The 24028-nt window shown below is 41.6% G+C and overlaps 1 protein-coding gene across 7 annotated transcripts in view; it reads right to left on the reverse strand.

Annotated features, from left to right (window-relative positions):
- Positions 1 to 24028, reverse strand: part of AFTPH (aftiphilin) — a 91309-nt gene that overhangs the window by 48715 nt on the left and 18566 nt on the right. For 2 of the 7 annotated variants that reach the window (XM_068232333.1, XM_068232331.1), the window contains exon 2: positions 548 to 605. The exons of 3 other annotated variants lie outside the window; for them this stretch is intronic. The gene's annotated coding sequence lies outside the window, so the exon portion shown is untranslated. Of the gene's footprint in view, positions 1 to 547; positions 606 to 3598; positions 3674 to 16819; positions 16841 to 24028 lie in introns of those variants that run through there. 2 more of the 7 variants (XM_068232332.1, XM_068232334.1) reach the window with 2 other exon arrangements.

The following is a 24028-nucleotide window of genomic DNA, read 5'->3' on the forward strand; positions in this document are numbered from 1 at the left end:
GCACCCTCAATCAGCAGACATTTCATATATCAGCCAACTTTCTCAATCAATGGCCTCATTTCACTCAGATCATGTTGGAGATAATAAAGGAAGGGAAAACTTACCTCCACACAGTAAGAGTTATCTTATCTCTTCTGTACAGGACGTTACCTCTTCTGTAGTTAATTTACCTCCTCTGTAGTTAAGTTACCTCCTCTGTAGTTAAGTTACCTCCTCTGTAGTTATTTTCACACGCAGTTAATAAACAACCTGTCTTTAACTCTAGAGTTATTTTAAGGATTAAAGAGTTAACTTAAAGACAGAAGAGTTAACTTTAGTTTTGCCTGAGGTTAAATGTTTCCTGAATACGACATGCCTTATCACCATGGTAACAACTCTAGAAGAGTTATTAAAGACAGGAGATAAGCTTAGTGAATTGAGGCCATTGATCGGACCTGTCCAATATTGATTCTTGGCCAGAAAAAAAAAAATCTTTGTTGTTGAGCTGGACACTCTCAGCCAAGTCTTGAATAAGCATCACGTATCTATGGCAAGACTATCCACTTACAAATAGACTTTCTCTATTCTTTATTGCACTGCCAAACTCTTGTCTGCTGAAATCGTGCCTGTATTTAAAAAATATAATAAAATTTGCATATTAAAGGAAAAAAAACCTCAATTACGGAATTAGCTTTATACAAGTCTAGAATTGTAAAGGCAATCTTCATTCAGTCTTGGTATACACAAAGCCTATCGGCTCTGCAAAAATACACAAGATATCTGAATCCACAGTCCTAGTTATTGACACAGTAACAAATGTTGAGGAACAACACAGAGTTCTATGGAAGCCTGACCTTGAATAGCAGGCAGAGCCATGTCGGAGAACAGAAAGTAAAGCTACATGTATTGATGTGTATCCCTCAAGTCATACTTCCATGAGTCACAATAGGGCCTACAGCAGATACTTGGCATGCTGTAAGGGCCAGTTCACACTCGGCGCTTTGCCCGCAATCACGTTGGGCTCTGTAATCGTGATTTGCGGGCAACATCTTGTGATTCAGCGCGATTTGCTCTTGTGATTCCCGTTCAATACAATGGGAATCACAGAGCAAACACCCCAAAATGTTGCATGCAGCGCATTTGTGATTGATCGAAATCGCAACCGCTGCAGTGTGAATGTATCCATAAGGAAACAATGTAGTAGCGCTTTGCTGATTGCCGGCGAATCAGTCCTTACTGAGCAAGTCAGAGTGAGGATTTTTTTTCCTTTTCCATTGATAAATCGCAAACACACTGCAATTAAAATGTATCCAAATTTTAAGCAGCGGTAGATCAACGGTCCATAATGTTGGAGAGCAACGCTGTACTTAGATAGAGTTTTCATAGGTTTTATGCTGAAACTTAAGTCTATTGTGTGGAAGGATTCGGTCCCTCTCGGATCGGATTCTGATTTGAGAGGGATCGATCTTTTGGACACATCGGGTGCACATCTATTAGTGTACAGGTGTACCTTAAAGGATACCAAAAGTGACACCAACGTGCTCATTTTAAATTACCTGGGGCTTGTTCCAGCCCCTTGTAGATGTCTTGGTCCCTCGCTGTCATTTCAATCTGATCCCTTCAGGAGCTTCAAAAGTTGGCCGACTGAGCCAATCACAGACTACTGCGCATGTGCAACCTACTCGATCGCGATCCGGTGGCCGGTAGCATTCTGCAAATGCGCAGTTGCATTTTTTTACGAACTGCGCAAGCACATGAGAATGCCACCACGGGAGCACAACTGAGGCGGTGCGCAGCCCAGGGCTGGGCATGAAGCTTTTGGAGGGGCATAGTAGCTGGAGGAAGAAGAGCGGAAAGACAACAAGGGACCACATATGGTACAATTTTTTCCATTAGATACTTTTGTTCGATTAATCTATTAGATCGAATATAAAGAGTTTTCTAACATGTCCAATCAGATTTTTATCGAAAAAAAAAATAGATTATTTTTGACTTTCATTAGATTCTATCCTTTTGGCCGAATAGACAGGAAAACTGAACGTTTTTATAGTACCGTGTATGGGCACCATTACTGTCACTTCCTTAGGTTCCTTTAAGATTCATAGATTGGATCCCATGTTCACTTTTTGTATTGTTTGTGTTACCCAATTATGCTGCCATGCTCATCTGAAAAATAACCATTTGGGATCTCTTAATAACAATTAACAGGAGCTTGTACAAATAGAAAAACAAAAACTGAAAAACACTGTTTTACATGAAAACAAGAAGTATGATAGCAGATAAGGATAAGAGAAGTTACAAAAGAAAGTACCAGCTAGTTGAAACTAAAACTGTGAAGCAAGGTAGATACCATGTACTAGCCAACTCAAATTATGATTGCAAATGTTATAAACTCAAACAAAAAACTCACTTTCAATAGAAGTTTGCCAAATACAGAAATGGGTGCGGCAATCCCACTGTGCTATTTAATGTTATTAAAATGAAATACTATTAAAAAGTATATTTCAATTTGCAGCCAACTAAGAATTTCCAAAAAAACTGTGCTTCTGTGTATCCTTATAACGGCACTATTTTGCAGAAGAACGAGTCTAATGGAATCATGTCTGTTAACTATAGTTACCTCCCCAGCTACACCAGCATTCTATTAATGTAGCTATTCTTCTGCCTATTTTCAAATCTATTCCCCTACTCACTGCCTAACTACTTGTCTGCCTTCGGTCATACCCCATCCAGTCACATTTTCTCCCGTGTTTTCTCCCAGGAGATACATTTTCACTTTAACTACAAAATAGTTATGAAGCCCCAGTCAATTCAAAAAGTACTAAGAAATCATGTAAAGAAGTAAAAAAAATTTTTATTTTTTTTTGAGTATTTTCTTGCTTTCTGGGGATTTAAATGTTTTATGGATGAAGTGTGAAAACATCTGTAAGAAAACTCAGGAGAAAAGTTCATTGAATAGGGTTGTAGACTGTTGCCAGTGCTGGGAGAGGTAACTACGGTTACAACACCCTTCCAAGGTGTACACTGCAGCAGATCCACACTTCCAATGAGTGCGCTGCATGAGGGGGCTGGAGCAGAATCTCAACCTTCATTTGCAAGACAAGCCAAAAAGCAAACTTTTTACCCCCTTTTTTGTGGTACAAAAATGTCCGCTTATCCGCAAGTATATATGGCAATATATATTTCTTTCTTGTAAACTGCATATTTGCACAACTTGTCCCTGCTAAGATCCTATCAGCATTTCAAAGCACAAGAAGTAGGAGTACATGCTAGACCGTTCTTTGTTTACAATAAGAAATAATTTATCATTAGTCTGTACTTTGTACTGTAGTGTTTGCTGAATACCGATCAGAGCTGCACACAGATAATAAGCAATGCAAACAGACTATTTACAATAAGAGAAGGAAATAAATCAGCACTCACTGCAGCTAGTTTACCATCAGTACATACAGGGGGTGTCATACCAGTAATTTTTACTTCCTCTGCAAAGTTAACTAAGGAGGTTGTGTCTGCATTTATTTTAAAAAACATGAGCGCTGCTTATGACTGCAACCACACAATCCCTAATTATTGTAGCGTTCTCATGCAGGGCTGTGGAGTCAGAGCAATTTTTGGGTACCTGGAGCTGGTGATTTCATAAACTGAGGAGTCGGAGTCAGATGATTTTTGTACAAATTCCACAGTATTAGACTTACGCCCTGTAAGAAGGGCTGCTCAAATCCGGATCCGGGAGAAATCTTACCTGTCTGACGTCTCCTTTGTCCGTCCCTGGCGACTCCCCTGAAGCGGTCCACGCGCATCACGTGACTACAAACACTTCCTCCTTCAACCCGGAAGGAGGAAGTGTTTGTAGTCACGTGACCACCGCGTGGACCGCATCGTGGGATTCTCCCGGATCCGGATTTGAGCAGCACTACCTGTAAGTATTAGACTTAGGCCCTGTTTACACTTTATCAGTTGCTCTCAGTTATAACTGAAATAAAACTGATTTTCAAAGTAATACCCATGTTTTTCTATGGCACAGTTCACACTTCACGCGTTTTAACTGAAATGTTTTTTCACAATGCACTGCTATCTGCAATCTGCAATAGCGGGGACACTGGGCCACCGGAGCTGCGGCGAGGGACAGATCGGCTGCCAGGGGCTGGAGGAAGTCCCAGGAAAGTAGATCTCTTTTTTTACCAGTCCTCGGATGTATCCTTTAAGTGACAAGACGATATACTCTGTACAGCGCCGCAGAAGACGTCAGCACTATATAAATACTAAATAATAATAATATTTTCTGAATAACTGTTGTCCAGCCTTGATAAATCAACCCCATTGTCTTTTACATAATTTATCCTTTGTGTTTCAAAAACCAATTTAAAATCCCAGAAGCTGGAGTATGTTTACCAGCAGTGGTTGCCTCATACGTCTGACAAACTATCTTGTTCAGTATTCATAGACTGAAGGTTAAATCAGGTCACACTAAATGGTGGAGGTGCCAAAGTATTTACATTACGAATGCTGATCACAAGTGCTGCTTGGCAGAGTGCAGCAATGCCACCCTGTGTGCAGGGATTTCACCGGCTGTACATCTGTGCTGTAACACAATAATATACCTTGAGATGCCACCTATGTCACTGACTGTAACACAATAATATACCTCACGCCACTAAGTATGTCATGCTGTTGCAACTCTTTACCCTACTGATTATAAAGAAAACAAAAAACATCACAAATCCCTACAATAGAGGACATTACCAAGCGAAAACTCAACCAATCTAGACACACCTACACCACAGATGGGATGGGATGCGGGAAAAGCGTTTCTGCGGGGACACTACATAGAGGCTATCAAAACTGCTAGAACACAAATCTATGTCTCAGTGCAGTGGAGAGAAAAACAGCTACTGATTTGAAAGCTGAATTTATTCGTACAAATACCCAAGAGGCATACAGACACTGGCAATTGGCTCTACAAAAACTAGAACTATACAGAGTTGACGCTACTAAAAAAGGACTACTACAACAAAAACAAAGGATTTTTGAGCAAAGGGATAGAAGTGTATGCTCACATGGCTTTCTAGAGATGCTCAGACTAATGCTGGGCATACACGGTGCGTTTCTATCGGCTCGATTGATAATTTCCGACAGGCCCGATCACCGCGCGGACCGATTCCCCTCTCGATACCCGCGGGCGGACAATAGCGGAAATCGAGCGGAAGATAAGGAAGCGCCCACAGGGACGAGCGGGAACGTGGCGGGAGTCGATCCGGCGGCTAATCGAGCCGCCAGATCTAACCGTGTATGTCCAGCATTAGACTGCTATTCCACAGCTACAAATAGATCCACAAACAGTAATCATTGATCCTGATAAAATTAATGAGGCATTCTTTGCATTTTACTCTAATCTATATTCAAGTAGCCTAAAGGCTTCCGACACAGTTACAGGAATACTTAGCAGAAATACACCTGCCCACTCTGCAACCAGACGATATTGAACTGCTTGATGCCCCATTAACAGTAACTGAATTGTCAGACGCTATAAAAGACATGCAAGTAGGTAAGACCCCTGGACTGGATGGTTTCCCAACTGAGTTCTATAAGCAATATATTAAGCAATTTAACCTCAATTAAAGGATTCTCTCCAATCATCTTTTACTCGAGGCGCCCTCCATGTCTGAAGCCCTGATAGTGGTGATACCTAAACCAGATAAAGATTTGTTACAATGCTCGTCATATAGACCAATATCTTTACTGAACACTGATGCAAAAAACCTGGCAAAGGTCCTAGCTAACAGATTGAATCAGGTTGTATTAAAACTAATACATTTTGACCAATCTGGTTTTATGCCTGGCAAGGGCACGGATATCAATATACGTAGACTTCTAACCAACATCTCTGCCTCCCATTCAGAAAGAGAGTGATAGCCTCCCTCGACGCTGAAAAGGCGTTTTATTCGGTTGAGTGGAGATACTTATGGGCTGTACTGCGCAAATTTGGTTTTGGTGATGCTTATATAAAATGGATTCAATTGCTATATGATTCCCCGAAGTCTAAAATTAGAACAGGAAATGTGATCTCGCCCTTCTTCAGGCTGGAAAAAGGTACCAGACAAGGGTGTCCGCTCTCGCCAAGCTTATTCGCACTTGCAATGAATCCTATTGCGGCATAAATTAGGCAATCTAATTTAGTTGAGGGTTTAAGGCTGTGCAACCTTCATGAAAAAATGTCATTATATGCGGATGATGTATTATTATACCTCAGTAATCCTGATAACTCACTGGCAAATGCCCTGCGCTTGTTTGATAACTTTGGTAGGATGTCAGGCATTAAAATTAATCGGTCTAAATCATTACTATTTCCCCTAGATGCCTCAACACAAAACGACACCAATCCCCGCTTGCCCTCTTCAAGTGGTAACGCAATTTAAATATTTAGGTATTCAAATTACTAAGGATCCCCACATACTTCTAAATCCCTCAAGTTAGACCCTGTTGTCCGTCAGCTAGAAACTAAATGTGCAATATGGAATACGCTCCCGCTCACTCTAATTGGTAGAATCAATCTTTTGAAAATGATTTTTCTTCCTAAATTTACATATCTATTCCGCCAATGCCCCGTCTGGCTCCCACTATCGTTCTTCAAAAAATTAGATACAACTATGTTGGGCTTTATTTGGGCTGGGAAACAGCCGGGCATTGCACTCGATATACTGCAGCTCCCCAAACCGAGAGGTGGACTGGCTATGCCACATCTCCAAAAATACTACTAGGCCTCCGTTTTAGTCACCATAAGATGGTGGTTCTCGCAGGATAGTACAAATCAAGCTATAAATGCGGAAGCAGCGATGTTGGGATCATATGAACAACTAACCAACTTTCCGTAGAGAGGACCTAAATCACATACTGTTACTGCGGCTATGGCTACCACTTGGAGGGCATGGAGGACGGTCAGAGCTCCTCTTTTAAATTCAGGCAACCTCTCTCCCCATACACCCCTATGGGGAAACCCGCAGTTTCGGCACTTCCCTACCATCCCAGACCCTGTCATCTGGGATAAATATGGGATTAAGAACACAGCGAACATTCAGTGTGACAAATCCCTACTCACGTTTAACGAACTTAAGGAACAATATAACCTTCCAAATAAATATCTTTTCAGATACCTATAACTAAGCCACGCTCATAGATCTCAGTTTGGATCTCAACCTCCTGACCTAAAAACCTGACAAACGAGAGCAGCTCCTGATGACCAAAGACCTTCCTAAACCCTTATCAGCTATCTACACAGAATTAATATGTCTAAACAATCATAGACTCGACAAATGTTATCGTAAGTGGGTAATTGATATTCCTGAAATGGACAACAACGACTGGGGTACGATACTAATGGAATTTCCTACTACAGTAGTATCAGCTAGCGACCAACTAATCCAAACCAAATTCTTACACAGAGTTTACTTAGCTCCAGAACGATTACATAAAATGATTGGAGCCAACTCGGATAGATGTTGGAGGTGTTTAACAGAACTGGGCGATTTTATACATATATTCTGGACATGCCCTAGGATTGCTTCATTTTGGAAGGATGTTCTTGCTTTGATTAATAAATTGCTACAAACTTCTCTACCCCTCACAATATCTGTCCTATTACTGGGACACTTTAAGAATCACTCTTTCTAAAAATAGGCAAACCTTGGTCAGAATACTTTGCTTTCAGGCAAGAAAATAAATACTAAAGCTATGGAAACAGCCCTCTGTCCCAACCATTGGCTCATGGGCCAAAGCGATTAACAATATACTCCCATTATATAGAACTACGTACAGACGTTGCCCTATGAAATTTACTAAAATATGGGGTATATGGGAATGTAGAATAACGGAACCTACTGATCCCAACTTTATTCTTATCTTGGAGTAAGGAACCATATTACCCCTCGGGGGGGGGGGGGGGGGGGGAGGGGTTCGGGGGGTTTGAGTGGGTGACGGACAACTTCTTTTTCCTATATCTTTTCTTTTATGGTCTCCTTGACCTTCTCCCTTCTTGTGCTTCTCCAACTTTTCTGTTCCTCCTTCATATGCACAACGCTGAAATGAAAAGTCCTCAGGGACCTATCATTGCATTGGACTTCTAGTCTGAGTATTACCCTATCGTTGATACTGTATTAATACTATATGTTATGTACACATGAATGCTGTTAACAATGTGTAAACTCACTGACTGTTATCAGAACTAATATTATTGTGCAAATCTGTATCTTCTTTTCGCTTGTTATATACAAAATAAAGTTTAACTGTTTAAAAACAAAACAACAAAAAAAAAACACCACAAATCCTTCTTCAGTAGCCCAAGAGAAAGCATTCACTCACAATGACGTTTAATGGAAAAGAGTTTACAATGAACAACTACATCTGTTCAGAATGAGTCCTGGGAGAAAAAAAACTGCTTAAAACTAAGTGTGTTAAAATGGCATTCCTCATTCGTTGAGAATGAAGTAGTCAGTCCAGCTCTACATATCGGTAGGGTTCTTGGCAAATGTTACCTCAAACGCTTTACTTTCCTTTGAAGAATTAAAATGGACCCAAACTCAGAACTTCCTCTCTGCTCTAAAAGATACGCAACAGCATACTAACCTTTAAAGAAAAACATTTCTTTGTTATAGCGGATACAAATCCTGCAATAAATCTGCAGTGTGTCAACTTCCTGCTTTCATAGAAGCAGACATATTGTTAACATCCTGTATTTACAAATTAGCTGCTCTGCCGTGGAAGTCAGCTGACACAGCTAAGAGATAAAATTAAAACTTGTGATTAGTCACAAAGAAGATGGAATTAGACAGGCTAAACTCTCTAAATACATACAAGGTGTATTTCTCTATGTTTTCCTTCTGTCCTGTGCAGGCGTTCAGGTCCACTTTAAAATGTTCTGGTAATCCTCACCAATTATAGCAGACTCTGGTAAGACTGGTAGAGTCAGAGCTTCCTGTGTGGATATGGATGATAAGCAAGAATCCTTACTGGTCTGTGGACCTTATTACTCATATAGAAGAGAACAATACCTGCACTGTGTCTACTGAAAACCATCACAGCACAGAGCACAGATTTCAGAGTGGAAAAGTAGTGAAACTTGGGTTTAGGGTCAGTTTGAAAATTCCTAGCTGGCTGCAGTTTGTCATGAAAGGGCAATTTGCAATTTAAGTTGCAAAAACATTTGTGCAGAATTGATGTCTATGTGACACAAGCTTACAGCAATATTCTTAGTTAGGGTGGAATGTTACTTCAAAAAGATTATGTACTGTTTGTTTTATGTTGCAAAGGGCCATAAACAATAATTAAGATACTGATCATAATTGCAGTTAATAGCAGAAGCATCTTCTGCAGCAATGTACAGCAAACAGTGCCTTATGATGAATTAGGACAACAATCAAATATGCATCAATACAGCAAATGATGACCAGAACAACACACCAAATGCATGTCTGATGTTGATTAGCACCAGCAACAGTTCCTGCACACTCACAGTCTGGTCCATTTCTTTTTCCATACACACAAACTGCAGGCATGGATGAGCTGAGCATTGTGATTAATCTACTGGTCTTCTGAGGGGGAAGGGGGGGGGGGGGGGGGGGGGGGGTTACAGCAGGTCTGCAAGTCCCATCACTTACTAATACATATGGTGGGCTTAAAGTGAACTTTGCACAACTTTATCAAAACTGCTGAAAGGATACCCCCCCCCCCCAAGATGTTAACTGTGTGGGCTTCCGGAGGTGCAACAGGTATTTACTTACCTACGGGGGCTGCTCAGTAGTCCTGTCTATATGGAGGCCTCCATTTTCAATGTCCCTGTGTCGCAAAACCACAGAATGATGCAATTTTGTCTTATGTCCTTGGCAGCCGCAATGCATGCTGGGAGATGTAGTTCCCATTGATGTGATTACGTCTCCTGGCCAGGTGATGTAACCACATCAATGAACTACAACTCCCAGCATGCATCACGCATTCACGGCATTCAATGCAGGAGTCATGGAACACAGGATATCAACATGGGAAGTTCAACCTGCAGCACAGGGACACAGAAGATGGAGGTTTCCATATATACAGTGGGCTATGAAGCAGCCCTCCATAGGTAAGTAAATGCACACTGGCCTCCAAAAGCCCACACAATTAACCACACAATTAACCCGAAGTGACATGTGACATGATGATAGACATGGGTATGTACAGTGCCAAGCACACAAATAACTATGCTGTGTTCCTTTTTTTCTTTCTCTGCCTGAAAGAGTTAAATATCAGGTATGTAAGTGGCTGACTCAGTCCAGACTCATACAGGAAGGGACTACAGTGTGGTCCTCACTGATAAGAAATTCCCTTTTTAATCTCTTCCTTGCTCTTAGAAGCCATTTTCTGCTAGGAAAATGTTTTATAGTTGGAATTTCTTATCAGTGAGGGTCACACTGTAGTCACTTCCTGTCTGAGTCAAGACTGGGTCAGCCACTTAAAGACCTGACATTTAACTCTTTCAGACAGAAAAAGAAAAAAAAGGGACACAGCATAGTTATCTGTGTGCTAGGCACTGTACATACAAATGTCTATCTCATCAAGTCACATGTCACTTCGGGTATCCTTTAAAGAGAGAGTATGAAGCGAGCGAAAAAAAATAAAAATTTCAGAATCCTCTTCCAATTCCATTCAATCACCGCTGATCGCCGCCTCTCCCCACCACTCTCAGTCTTCTTTCATTGAGAAGTGCGGGGAGTGGCGGTGATCAGCGGTGATTGAATGGACAGGAGGCAGAGCTACAGCGCAAAGCTCTGCCTCCCCCGGGCAGCAAAAAAGTTTTGCCCCGGGATTTGGGGGGATAAAGATCTCAGACGGCCGCGGGGATGCAGCGAATCATCTTGACTGATACTCCTGAAGAGGATTATGAAAAGAAAAGAAAAAAAAAGGGGGGGGGGGGGGTTTGTGCTTGCTTCAGAGTCTCTTTAAAGAGAAACTCCAACCAAGAATTGAACTTTATCCCAATCAGTAGCTGATACCCACTTTTACATGAGAAATCTATTCCTTTTCACAAACAGACCACCAGGGGGCACTCTATGACTGATATTGTGGTGAAACCCCTCCCACAAGAAACAAGAAAAGTACATACTCCTGGCAGTTTCCTGTCTGTGAATCTTGCTGCATTGTGGGAAATAGCTGTTTACAGCTGTTTCCAACTGCCATAAACCATACAGCAGCTACATCACCTGCCAACAGTAAAATGTTCACTGGAGTTACTCTTTAAGAGGAGTTCCATTTGAGAAGATTCTTGGACTTTAGAGAACCCATGTTCTCAGTATACATTAAGGCTAGAGCTAAAGTTGTGCTCATAGGTTTACATACTCTGGCATAAAATGTATGATTTCTAAACCATTTTTAAAGAATAGACAAAAACTTTTATTTCATTCATGGTTAGTGGATGGCTGAAGCAATTTATTGACAAACAACTGTGCTTACTCATTTTTAAATAGTGTACTGCCTTTAACGTGGGAGACCAGGGTCTGTATCCTGGCTATGGCCAGTACCTATTTAGTAAGGAGTCCTTGGACAAGACTTCCTAACACTGCAGGGTGGCCCCTTGAGAGTACCCTTAGTGGCTGCAGCTCTTGAGCCCAACAGGAGAAATGTGCTATACAAATGTTGGGATTAAATGATAATCTCTACACAAACTACCCAAATGGCTGATCAAAAGTTTGTATTCCCTGGTAATTGGCCTGATAACATGCACACAACTCGACACAACCGGTTTTAATGGCTATTTAGGGTAACCATCTTCACTTCTGATCTGTTTGCTTGTAATTAATGGGTGTGTATAAAAGGTCAATGTGTTTCTGGACTCATTGGCTACAGCAAAATAGCCAAGTGAAGGTTCTGGAGTGGCCACCTCAGTCTCCTGACCTCAATATCACTGAGCTGCTCTGTGGAGATCTCAAACATGCAGATCATGCAAGGCCCAAGAATGTATGGGAACTGGAGGCATTTAGCCAGGAAGAATGGCCATCTGAGTAGATAAAAAACCTCATCCACAACTACCACAAAATACTTCAAGCTGTCATTGATGTTGAAGGGGGCAATACATGGCATTAAAAGGATACCAGTGCTGAACCACTTTGGAGGAAACTGGGGGAGCCAGCATGTACCCGGAGCGGTCCCCGTTCTCCTCTGTCCCCCTCCTTTCTTACCTAAACCCACCCAGCAGCCTCTTCCGGGTCACCGAAGTCGGGCCTTAGCGCTAGCCTGGTTGCGTGTGTCCTATAGCAGTGTTTCTCAACATTTTATTGGCATGTACCCCTTTTAAAACCCTGTACTCACCAAGTACCCCCTAGCATAGTAAACATTATCACAAGTACCCCCTTTACAAATATATATTTAATCATAGTACATGATAATATTCTAAACAATTTCCAAGAATTTACAATTGTTTTTGATTAGCTAAAACACTAATTTGGGGTTGTTTACATAAGATTTATCATTTTCTAAAACTCTAAATTTGTTATTCTTGGTTAAGTATATCAAGCCCGAGTACCCCCTGGAACCATCAGAAGTACCCCCTGGGGTACGCGTACCACACGTTGAGAACCTAGGTCCTATAGCACACGAGCAGCCGGGATCACTCTGTGTATGACGTCACAATCACGGCATCAGGACAGCACCCCATATATGGCAGCTTCCATCCCACACCCAGTTCCTCCCCAGTAAAATAGCCCTACGGCCCCTACACTCGCGACTTGTGGAAATGCGATCTGAAGGGAGGTCAGAAGTACATAGACAGCACAGCTTCATTTCCCATCTATGCAATTCACCAAAGAATCACAAAACATCTTTGTCAACCTATTACCGCAAACACATGGCAATTTCCATTCATTATAATGAATGGGAATCACAATTGCATCTGCAAAAACCATGGAAAAACCACGATGACTGATGCGCGCAAGTGGGGAAGGAGTCTTAAGAGACTCTCATCCCATTGTTAGAAAACTCTGCCAGGGCCCTTCATGCAAACAAGCTGCAGCATGAGGCAAAATCTAGCAGCTGTATGACATTATTATTGTTATTATTATTTAGTATTTATATTGCGCCGACATCTTCCGCAGCGCAGTACAGAGTATATAGTCTAGTCACTAACTGTCCCTCAGATGAGCTCACAATCTAATCCCTACCACAGTCCTATGTCTGTGTATGTGTCATGTAGTGTATGTATCGTAGTCTAGGGCCAATTTTAGGGGGAAGCCAATTAACTTATCTGTATGTTTTTGGGATGTGGGAGGAAACCAGAGTGCCCGGAGGAAACCCATGCAGACACGGGGAGAACATACAAACTCCTTGCAGATGTTGACCTGGCTGGGATTCGAACCAGGGACCCAGTGCTGCAAGGCGAGAACGCTAACCACTATGCCACCGTGCTGCCCAAATAATGACAAACAATGACATTATATATGTTTTAGTTGGATACTTATAAGTTTCAAATTTCTATTGATATAAGTTGACATGTTGGTTATTTGGGATCTCTGTAGAGAAGTCACTAGGATTCTCTGACATGAACCTTCTACCGAGTAGGCACTTTGGTGTATGTTCCCTTTGGGCCCATAAGTGCCGTTCAATTTTCTTCCTAAGCAATGGTTCAGAGAATGGATATAACCGTTTTCCTTTTCTAAGCTTGATAACGTATGCTGTGACTTCCCTTATATATACACACACATTTGTTATTTACAATTTGTAACCCAACATATTGTTGTTGTAACTTGTTCAGCCTGGAAGTTTACTGGCCGCACTGGTTAGCAGCTTTCTATAGCACTGGGTGGATTTATATGTCCCAGGCAACAGTTCATCCATGTATGTCATCTACTATGTTTTGCACTATTTGGATTCAACTCTATGGCCTCGATTCCTAAACAGCAGTGCGATAAAAAAAAATCTTGTCGGGAAAATACGGCACTCGGTATTTTCCCGGTCTGTGTGCTAATTCATAAAGATTTCCCCAGTTGCCCTTGGAGGTCGGTAAATTAGCGCAGCCCATTGAGCGGTAGAGTAGAGCAGTGTCTCGATCCTCTCTTTGCCCTGCAGAAATGAATCACACAGACGGCTTTCTCTCCCTCTCTCCACTGATAACTCAGACAGATGAGTCACACAGTCTTTCCCTGCCTGCTAAATGACTCACACAGCCGGCTCTCTCCACTAATGACTCAGACAGATGAGTCACACAGTCTTTCCCTGCCTGCTGAAATGATTCACACAGAGGGCTCTCTGGCTCTCTCCACAGATGAATCAAACAGACTTCAGCTCTCTGCACTTTGCATTCATCAGAGCTGTCGGTGACTTGTTAAGACCTCACCAGAGGTGTCGGTAACTACCGCCAGGCTTACCGCTTGTTGAAGGCTTTATGAATTGACAATTTACTGACATGTGTTGTCGGTAACTGCAGCCAAGTCGGTAATTTATCTCCCTGGTCGGTAATGTCAGCTTTTCATGCGGTAACAGCCTTTATGAATTGACATTTTGCTAAGTGGTCGGTAAAGTCTGCTGTTTTCAGCATTACCGCCTGAGGTAATGCTTTATGAATCGAGGCCATATGTCATTGTTGGATGTCAACTGTAATTATGTACTTAATTGTTCTTTGAAAAATTTTGAAAAATAAAAATCTGGAAAGAAAATCTAGCTGCTGATAGAGAAGAAGCCCCAAATAACAGGTTATTTATACACTTCCATTCACTACTGTACTGGATAGAGGTTTTCTTTAAAGTGGACCTGAACTCTTGCACAGAACAGCACAACATGCAGAAATCCATCCTGTATGTATTTAGAGAGTTTAGCCTGTCTAACTACTCCTCATCACAAGTGTAATTTGATCTCTCAGCTGTGTCAGCTCAGGAATCTTGACAGCCTCAGCAGAGCAGCTAATTTGTAAACACTGGATGTTAACCCCATGGCTTCTTCCATGAAAGCAGGAAGTAGATACACTGCAGATTTATTGCAGGATTTCTATGAGCTGTAGCAAAAATGTTTTTCTTTAAATGTTCTATGCTGTTGAATATCTTTTAGAGCAGAGAGGAAGTTCTGACTTCAGGTCCGCTTTACCACTTACAGATTAGTTATAGTCTGTTGATGTGGGGGCAGATGATAAATGTTATGTGCATTAATAGCATTACATGCTGCCTATAGAGCACAATACACTATGTAGTAGAGCAAGTCTAATGGGGATGTGCTGAAAGAATGCAGTGCGGCAGTTTCCATCCTATGAAAGGAATCCTCCTGGTATACGGTTACAGTGAAGAAATACTATACACCCTGTATTTTTTATAAGGATTTTAACTATTTACAGCCCAACCCAATTTCTGTTTCTACAAAACAAGTCTAGGGCCCATATGTAATTAAACTTTTTCTTTTGAGTTTTCTCCTAGGTGATATTTTTAAACTTGACAATAAAATGCCTTTTAAAGTGGATCCGAGGTGAACTTTTACACATTGCATAATTGTGTTCCCTTCCTATTGTTTATAGGGCATTCCTCAAGCCAAATACTTTTTTGTTTTTGTTTTAATACTCCAATTCCCTATAAACTAAAAAGCCACGCCCACAGGTTTTCAGAGAGCCTTGGCAGCAGCAAGGGCTCATGGGAGCTCAGTCTGGGCAGGAGGAGGGGGGGGGGGGTGTTACTAGCATTGATTTCAGAGGCAGAGGGAGGAGGAGAGGAGATTAGGCTGATGGCTCAAGATGCAGATAAGCCTGCCTCTGTGTAATGTTTACAAACAACATGGCTGCTGTCATTGTATCACAGGAATAAAAAAAATGTGAATTGCATATGGGCCTAGGTGTAAAATACATACATGTTTATTTAGGGTTTTACTGCCTACTAAACATGGCACATAGAGTACATATAAGATTACACAATAAGTAAATCACACATACGTAAATTCTACACTGTTCTTACTAAATATGTCTCAGAATCAAAATGCCCAGCATCAGCAGAGTCTATGAAAACTCCCTGTGGGTGTGTTCTCTAACTCCGCCCTCTCTAACCCCACCTCATTCCTGCTCAAAGGATCGCTCTTAACCCCTCTTGTCCAAGGACCAGTTGGTTGTGAAAGCATTTTGTTTCCTTTCATTGGAACCAAGGCCGGATTTACCATAAGGCAGTGTAGGCGTGTGCCTACAGGCGCCTGATGATGGAAAGACAGCTCACTTTCCTCCCCTAGTACCTCCTTCCTTTCGTAAGCAGAGTCCCGAGCAGAGCGTAAATGAGAGGTTACTCACCCGGCTCTCATTACACTGATGAGATCTGTCTTCAGGCAGGGGCACCACTACATACTTAATATTGAGGGTACTTCTGGTTACCTAATGCTAAGGGGCACCTGTAGATACCTATGCTGGGCAAGGGAAGTAAGGGAGGAGTTACAGCTGGGCCAGCCAGCACACTTGAGGTGCTGTTCAGCTGGGATTTGTAAACTCATGGAGAGCGATGTCTAGGGTACCAGGAGAGCTGTGCCTATAGGCTCCTGTGATGTAAATCCGGGCCTGAATTAAACATTTTCAAATTCTTTTCTAGTACTGCCCACCCATTCTTGTAAAGCGCTTTAAATTGTGTAATCGGTTGCGTTAAAAAGCTTGTGAGACCAGTGAATGGGTTGTTTGGTGAATGTAGCCAACCCCTAGAAACTGCAGGTAGCATTGATGAAAGCATAATCTACAGTGTTAATTCACAAAAGGAAAGCAAACAGTCGCCTAGATCAGAGCTTCCCAACCCTGTCCTCTTGTACCACCAACAGTGCATGTGGAAATCCATAGAGGTAGTTAATGAGCTCACACTCATGAGACACAACTTACCTCACTTGTGAATGTTTGTGGTTTCCTGCAAAAAACATGTACTGTGTGTAGGCCTTGAGCACAGGGATGGGAAGATCTATGAACCTTCATTCCAATGAAGAAGTGGTTAATCTCTTCTACAGCCTGGCATTAAACAACATGAAAAAAAAAATATGAGAAACCATTTATCTGAACTGGTGCTGGTTCTTATCTACTGTACCTGGTATAGGATATAGCTATTTACTGAAGGACAGGGGTGTTAACCTATTCCACTCCTATGTCAGACTATGTCCAACATTGACATTTTCCTGCATGGCTCCAATGTCGGACATACTGTAGTCTGATATAGTAAAAATTGCTGCAGTTAGGTGGCGCAGTTGCCAGATAAAATCTGGCACAGTGTTACTCTCTTCAGATCAAAGTGTTGGACTAAGGCCATGTTCACATCATGAGACGCAGATGGCCGTGCGTTCGGAATGCAACGAGTACGAATGCACGTCATCTGCGTGTCTATGCGTTGCGTGGCTGATCCCATTCACTGAAAGTGAAAGTGAATGGGTCAGTCGGGTGTTTTGGTAAAAAATGCGTGCAGCATGCGTTCGCGGACCACACTGGTCCGGAACGCATGCAGTGTGAAGATCAGACAGTGCAGTCTATGCACTGTCTGATGCCATGCGTGTCTGCCTCCTGCACGCGTTGCCGAAATCCGGACGGCAACGCGTGCTGTGTGAATGGGGCCTTAGCCTGACACTTTGATAGCTGCCAGCCCCATTTCCCTGTGCTGGTTTGTGCTATCTTGGATTTAAGAGTTACGACAGCATTAGTGTGGGCATGAATCCTAATTGATTAATAAGGTATGTATACTACACTGACTTTTCTTCATCTGCACTTCTGTATTCTCAGGCTTGAGTCTTATTTGAACTTTCTATTCCTCTGGAATAAGGTGTTCTTTATGCTCTAACTCTGTTTGCAGTACAATGTTCCACCTAATACAGGGCAGATTCTGTGCCAATGCTAGATAATTCAGAGAGGACTATGTTTACACAACTGCTCTCTTGAGATGTGGTAAATTACAGAAAGAAAGGACAGTGCCAGCCAGAATACCAGATCTGTTCTTTTGCTTTCTGTGGTGTAATCCTGGCTTACAGAAAAGATCAATATCATCATCTCTATCTGGAAGGTTGGCCAAGTTGTTCTCACTCTCCAAGAAAGAATCTCTGATAGTACAGTGGGAATGACTAATAACACAATATAACACCAGGTGCGCGAGGGATGCCTTGGCTGCACTTGTGCGCGACCGTTGCCATGGTTGCACTTGTGCGACGCCACGGCTGCACTTGTTATATCTCGACCATTATTGCAGCACTCATTACATGGGACCCTTGCTTTATTTTATTTGGCATGCTTTAATTTTTAATGAAAAAAAGAAACTTAATGGCATTGCTCACGAAAATACAATCAAACTACTGTGTATATATATATATATATATATATATATATATATATATATATATATATATATATATATATATATATATATATATATATATATATATATATATATATATATATATATATATATATATATATAGTTACATAGTTATTTTGGTTGAAAAAAGACATACGTCCATCGAGTTCAACCAGTATAAAGTACAACACCAGCCTGCTCCCTCACATATCCCTGTTGATCGAGAGGAAGGCGAAAAAACCCTTACAAGGCATGGTCCAATTAGCCCCTAAAGGGAAAAATTCCTTCCCGACTCCAGATGGCAATCAGATAAAATCCCTGGATCAACATCATTAGGCATTACCTAGTAATTGTAGCCATGGATGTCTTTCAACGCAAGGAAAGCATCTAAGCCCCCTTTAAATGCAGGTATAGAGTTTGCCATAACGACTACCTGTGGCAATGCATTCCACATCTTAATCACTCTTACTGTAAAGAACCCTTTCCTAAATAAATGGTTAAAACGTTTTTCCTCCATGCGCAGATCATGTCCTCTAGTCCTTTGAGAAGGCCTAGGGACAAAAAGCTCATCCGCCAAGGTATTATATTGCCCTCTGATGTATTTATACATGTTAATTAGATCCCCTCTAAGGCGTCTTTTCTCTAGACTAAATAAACCCAGTTTATCTAACCTTTCTCGATAAGTGAGACCTTCCATCCCACGCATCAATTTTGTTGCTCGTCTCTGCACCTGCTCTAAAACTGCAATATCTTTTTTGTAATGTGGTGCCCAGAACTGAATTCCATATTCCAGATGTGGCCTTACTAGAGAGTTAAACAGGGGCAATATTATGCTAGCATCTCGAGTTTTTATTTCCCTTTTAATGCATCCCAAAATTTTGTTAGCTTTAGCTGCAGCTGCTTGGCATTGAGTACGATTATTTAACTTGTTGTCAATGAGTACTCCTAAGTCCTTCTCCAAGTTTGATGTCCCCAACTGTATCCCATTTATTTTGTATGGTGCTAGACCATTAGTACGTCCAAAATACATATACTTGGTCATCAATTACAAGAAACGTTTGACCTCTGTGCTTGCAAACAAGGGTTTTTCCACTAAGTATTAAGTCTTTTATGGTTAGAGGGTTCAAAAACGTATTTCACTCAATGAATATGAATATATATATATATATATATATATATATATATATATATATATATATATATATATATTTTATTTTTATTTTTTTTATAGTCCAGCCCTTAAAGAGAATCTGTATTGTTAAAATCGCACAAAAGTAAACATACCAGTGCGTTAGGGGACATCTCCTATTACCCTCTGTCACAATTTCGCCGCTCCCCGCCGCATTAAAAGTGGTTAAAAACAGTTTTAAAAAGTTTTTTTTATAAACAAACAAAATGGCCACCAAAACAGGAAGTAGGTTGATGTACAGTATGTCCACACATACAAAATACATCCATACACAAGCAGGCTGTATACACCCTTCCTTTTGAATCTCAAGAGATCATTTGTGTGTTTCTTTCCCCCTTCTGCTCTCATGCACTGAAGTTTCAGGCTGCTCTTTTCTTCCTGCAAACAGCTTTGCTCTTGTCTGAATTTCCTCAGTATGTGAAAGCCCAGCCAGCTCAGAGGACACTTTATCCAGCTTGTAAAAGATACGAGAGCAGAGAGAAGCTGCACTAATCTAAATATCACACAGGCAGTGTGCAGAGAGGGGCCTGAAAAGGGGGAGTTCATAGCAGAACCACAACACTGAAGAACTTGGCAGCCTTCCAGACACTGGCCGACAAGTCTGACAGGGGAAAGATACATTGATTTATTACAGAGACTGTGATAGCAGAAAGTGTAGCCAGAACACATTAGAATAGCTTTTGGAACTTGTAGGATGATAAAAAACAGGATGCAATTTTTGTTACGGAGTCTCTTTAAGCAGTCTGACGAATAGGGAACTGGTACTTTGCGGAAAAATTCTGAGGACCCCTGAACTAAACTACTAGCTGAAGTAAGTAGATCACTTGCACATATAACTGTCTAGGTAAGGATTGGCCGGTCAATTTGTTTGGGTTCACGGTGCGTTTGCAGTTTCTGGGGGGGCTCAGCGCACCTCTGATTCGAGGCCATTCGGAGGCGGCCTGGTGATGCGCTGATCCACCTTTTGCACAATTTTCAATTTTTGATTTTACTTGATTAGCCGCACCCAGGCTATGCATATACATAGGTTAGGATTTAGTTAGTGTTAGGCCCCTCCCATGGAGGATTGACTTCTTCGCAGTGGGAGGGACGAGTACTTAATAGGTTGCATGCAAGCTGTTACAAGAAACCAACATCCTCCAGTGGTAGACAGATCATGTGTATGCTCGGTGCGTATTATATCCCACAAGTGGGGCTTGCACTCTTTTGCAGGTAGGCACTTGTCTGTTTTTAAGTAGCGCTGTTCATTTCCTTGCCATGTACTAATTTAATTCAATTTTGGTCAGCTGCTCCCACTTAACAGCTTTGCTTTTGGTGTATATGCAGAGCTTCTGTTTGGGTTCAAGGTGCGTTTGCAGTTTCTGTGGGGGCTCAGCGCACCTCTGATTCGAGGCCATTCGGAGGCGGCCTGGTGATGCGCTGATCCACCTTTTGCGCAAGTATTGGCCGGTCACACAGGAAGCAAACGTGAGACAAGGTCACGTGATCCTGACCAACCAGAGAAGCATACATCAACTACCTGATAAGTTAATCATGTGCTTCTCCATGAATTCTTAAAAGGGAAAAATTGCTTGCGCACCGGAATCCCTGGTACAAACCTGGGTCAGAATACTATCAGCATGGAGTTTGACTATTTACAGTGCTCTGACAACCCCTGAGGCAGGGGTCACACTTGTCTTTCAGTTTCTACACTTTGCAGAAAACTGAAAGACAAGTGTGACCCCTGCCTTACAGCAGCTAATGTAATTTATAGAGAAAACTGACAAATTGCGCAAGATGTAAGGTTTTTTTCTGCATGCGAAATCTGCATTAAAGTGTGACCTTGCTTATTGATTAACATGAGTTCTCAGTTGAAGTCAGTTTTTCTGTGCAGAAAACGCGTACGAAAGCCGGTAAGTGTGACCCCTGCCTCAATGGAGAAATACATATCACTTTTAGAGCAACATTGACAGTATTATACATACAGTATATAAGAATGAATATATTGTGTTCTAGATTCAGATAATCAGATTTATAACTGACCGAATGCGAGAGTCACTGACTTACTGAGTGTGAGAGTGACTGACCAAACAAAATACTTCTTCCTGTGGTTATAAACTATGCAAAATTTTCCAGCGGGCTGTGGAGTCGGAGTTGGAGTGGAGGAGTCAGAGCAATTTTGGGTACCCGGAGTTGGAGTCTGAGTCGGAGAAACTGAGGAGTTGGAGAATTTTGTACAAAATCCACAGCCCTGGTAAGTATTAGACTAAGGAGTCGGAGTCATTTTGGGTACCCGGAGTTGGAGTCGGTGGTTTCATAAACTGAGGAGTCGGAGTTGGAAGATTTTTGTACCGACTCCACAGCCTTGAAATTTTCTGTGGTAAAATTTCAATAAAAATAGATTGTGTAAAAACTTGACAAATACAACACAACAATACCCCCAAATCCTCTATTAGCACTACTACATATAGGCCTCACAAATATCCCAAAGGAAGCTCGCCTAAATACGACAAATATCCTATGTGCAACTAGACAAGCCATTAGCACAAATTGGAAAGACCCATCTTCACCTACAATAGATGCAATTGTGCGCACTTTCAACTTTAATCTTGATATGGAGCACAGACTCACACAACATACAAATTGCCCTAATAACTGTACTTGGCCATAATGTCACAGTTAGCCACGTCGTGAAGTTTTTGAAGTAAAGGACGAAGTTTTTACTGTTACTGTTATAGAATGTTATGGTTTATAAATGATGATCACATCTCATGTTTACATATACACAATGTTAACTGCCTTTCTCTGTACCAATTTACAATGTCTTGGTATGTAACATTTTACATGTTCCAGAAAAATGTATAAAAATTTGACGTTAAAAAAAAAAAAAAAAAAAGAAAAACTTGACAACTACATAGCAGTTCTTTAGTCAGTATTTCTAAGACAAGCAACCTGCTTTGAGAAACCGAAATCTGGGTGGATGAGATCATAAAAGTTAAACGCCTTGATGTTATGTAAAGTTGTACAGAAGTAAAAGTTTAGGTTGACTAAAAACATGTTTACGAGTAAACAAGTAAAAAAAAGGAGGCGAAGCAATTGCAGGCCTGAAGTCTTTAGGCCTATATCGTCACAAAAAAAACTCTCTCAATTAGTGCTTTATAGACATAGGGGATTATTAGGCTACCTTGCCAACCTGTCACTGCATGAAGCAAATGGGCTCTGTCAATCTTCAGCAGGTCCCCCCCAGTGGTATCAAATTCTGACTGCAACCATGCATCCCTACCAACCTGGACCCACCACCCTTCCCCAAAGTGGCTATTGTCTGGTCACGGCACTGGTGCAAAGTCTGTGTGAGGATACTAAACAAGCCACACCTAAAGTGGAAAGACCACACTTACCTTCGGTAAGGTCTTTTCCAGTAGTCCAGGGGACAGCACCCCTCCTCTGAGACTTGTCTCCCCTCCCAATTCTGGACAGGAAGCTATTAAACAAACAAATTTGCATAATGGACAGCAGTACATGTATAAATACAAGCCACTTACAATGATCCTCAGTAATAACAAAGATGACCCGGACTCACCATACTATGCTTGCAAAATTTCTTCTTAATAGTTTCCCACATAGGGTGGGAAGTAGGGGTGCTGTCCCCTGGACTACTGGAAAAGACCTTACCGAAGGTAAGTGTGGTCTTTCCCAGAACGTCCCTGGGACAGCACCCCTCCTCTGAGACGATAAACAAGATTCTCATTAGGGTGGGACTACTGCCTGTAGAACTTTTCTACCAAAGGCTAGATCACCACTTGATAATAAATTTAGTCTGTAAGTTTTACAAATGTGTTCTGGCTGGACCAGGTAGCCGCTATACAAATCTGCTCAATGGAAGCTCCAGCCCTCTCTGCCCATGAGGTTGCGACACTTCTTGTAGAATGAGCTTTGACAGATGTTGGAAGGACCTTACCCTGTGATTGATATGCCATTAGAATAGCTTGTCTTATCCATCTAGCAATAGTTGGCTTTGATGCACGGAGCCCCCTATTCTTTCCAGCAAACAGGATGAACAAAGCATCTGTCCTCCTCCATGATTTAGACCTCTCCAAGTATTGAAGTAGACACCTTCTGACGTCCAGACAATGAAGCTGTTTTTCTTTCTCATTAGACTGTTTCTCGCAAAATGAAGGAAGAAATATCTCCTGAGTTCTGTGAAAAGTTGAAACTACTTTTGGAAGGAAGGCAATATCTGGCCTCAAAGTAACCTTGTCTTCTGAAATAATACAGTAGGGAGGCTTAATTGACAAAGCCTGCAACTCTCCTACCCTTCTTGCCGAAGTAATCGCAAGAAGAAATGCCATCTTCAAGGATAACAGTTTTTCCGAAACTTGGTCAATTGGCTCAAAGGGAGGACCACACATAGTCTTACAGGCTATGTTTAGATCCCAAGACGGTGTTCTCGGAACCAACACTGGACGTAACCTCTTAATTGCCTGAAAAAAACGAAGAATGAACTCCTCCTGGGCTAGTCTTCTTTGTAGGAAAACACTGATTGCCGCTGTCTGAACTTTTAACGTACTAATACTCAGTCCTTTTTCAAACCCTG

This window comes from Hyperolius riggenbachi, chromosome 4 (genome assembly GCF_040937935.1).
Source record: "Hyperolius riggenbachi isolate aHypRig1 chromosome 4, aHypRig1.pri, whole genome shotgun sequence".
Taxonomy (NCBI): Eukaryota; Metazoa; Chordata; class Amphibia; order Anura; family Hyperoliidae; genus Hyperolius; species Hyperolius riggenbachi.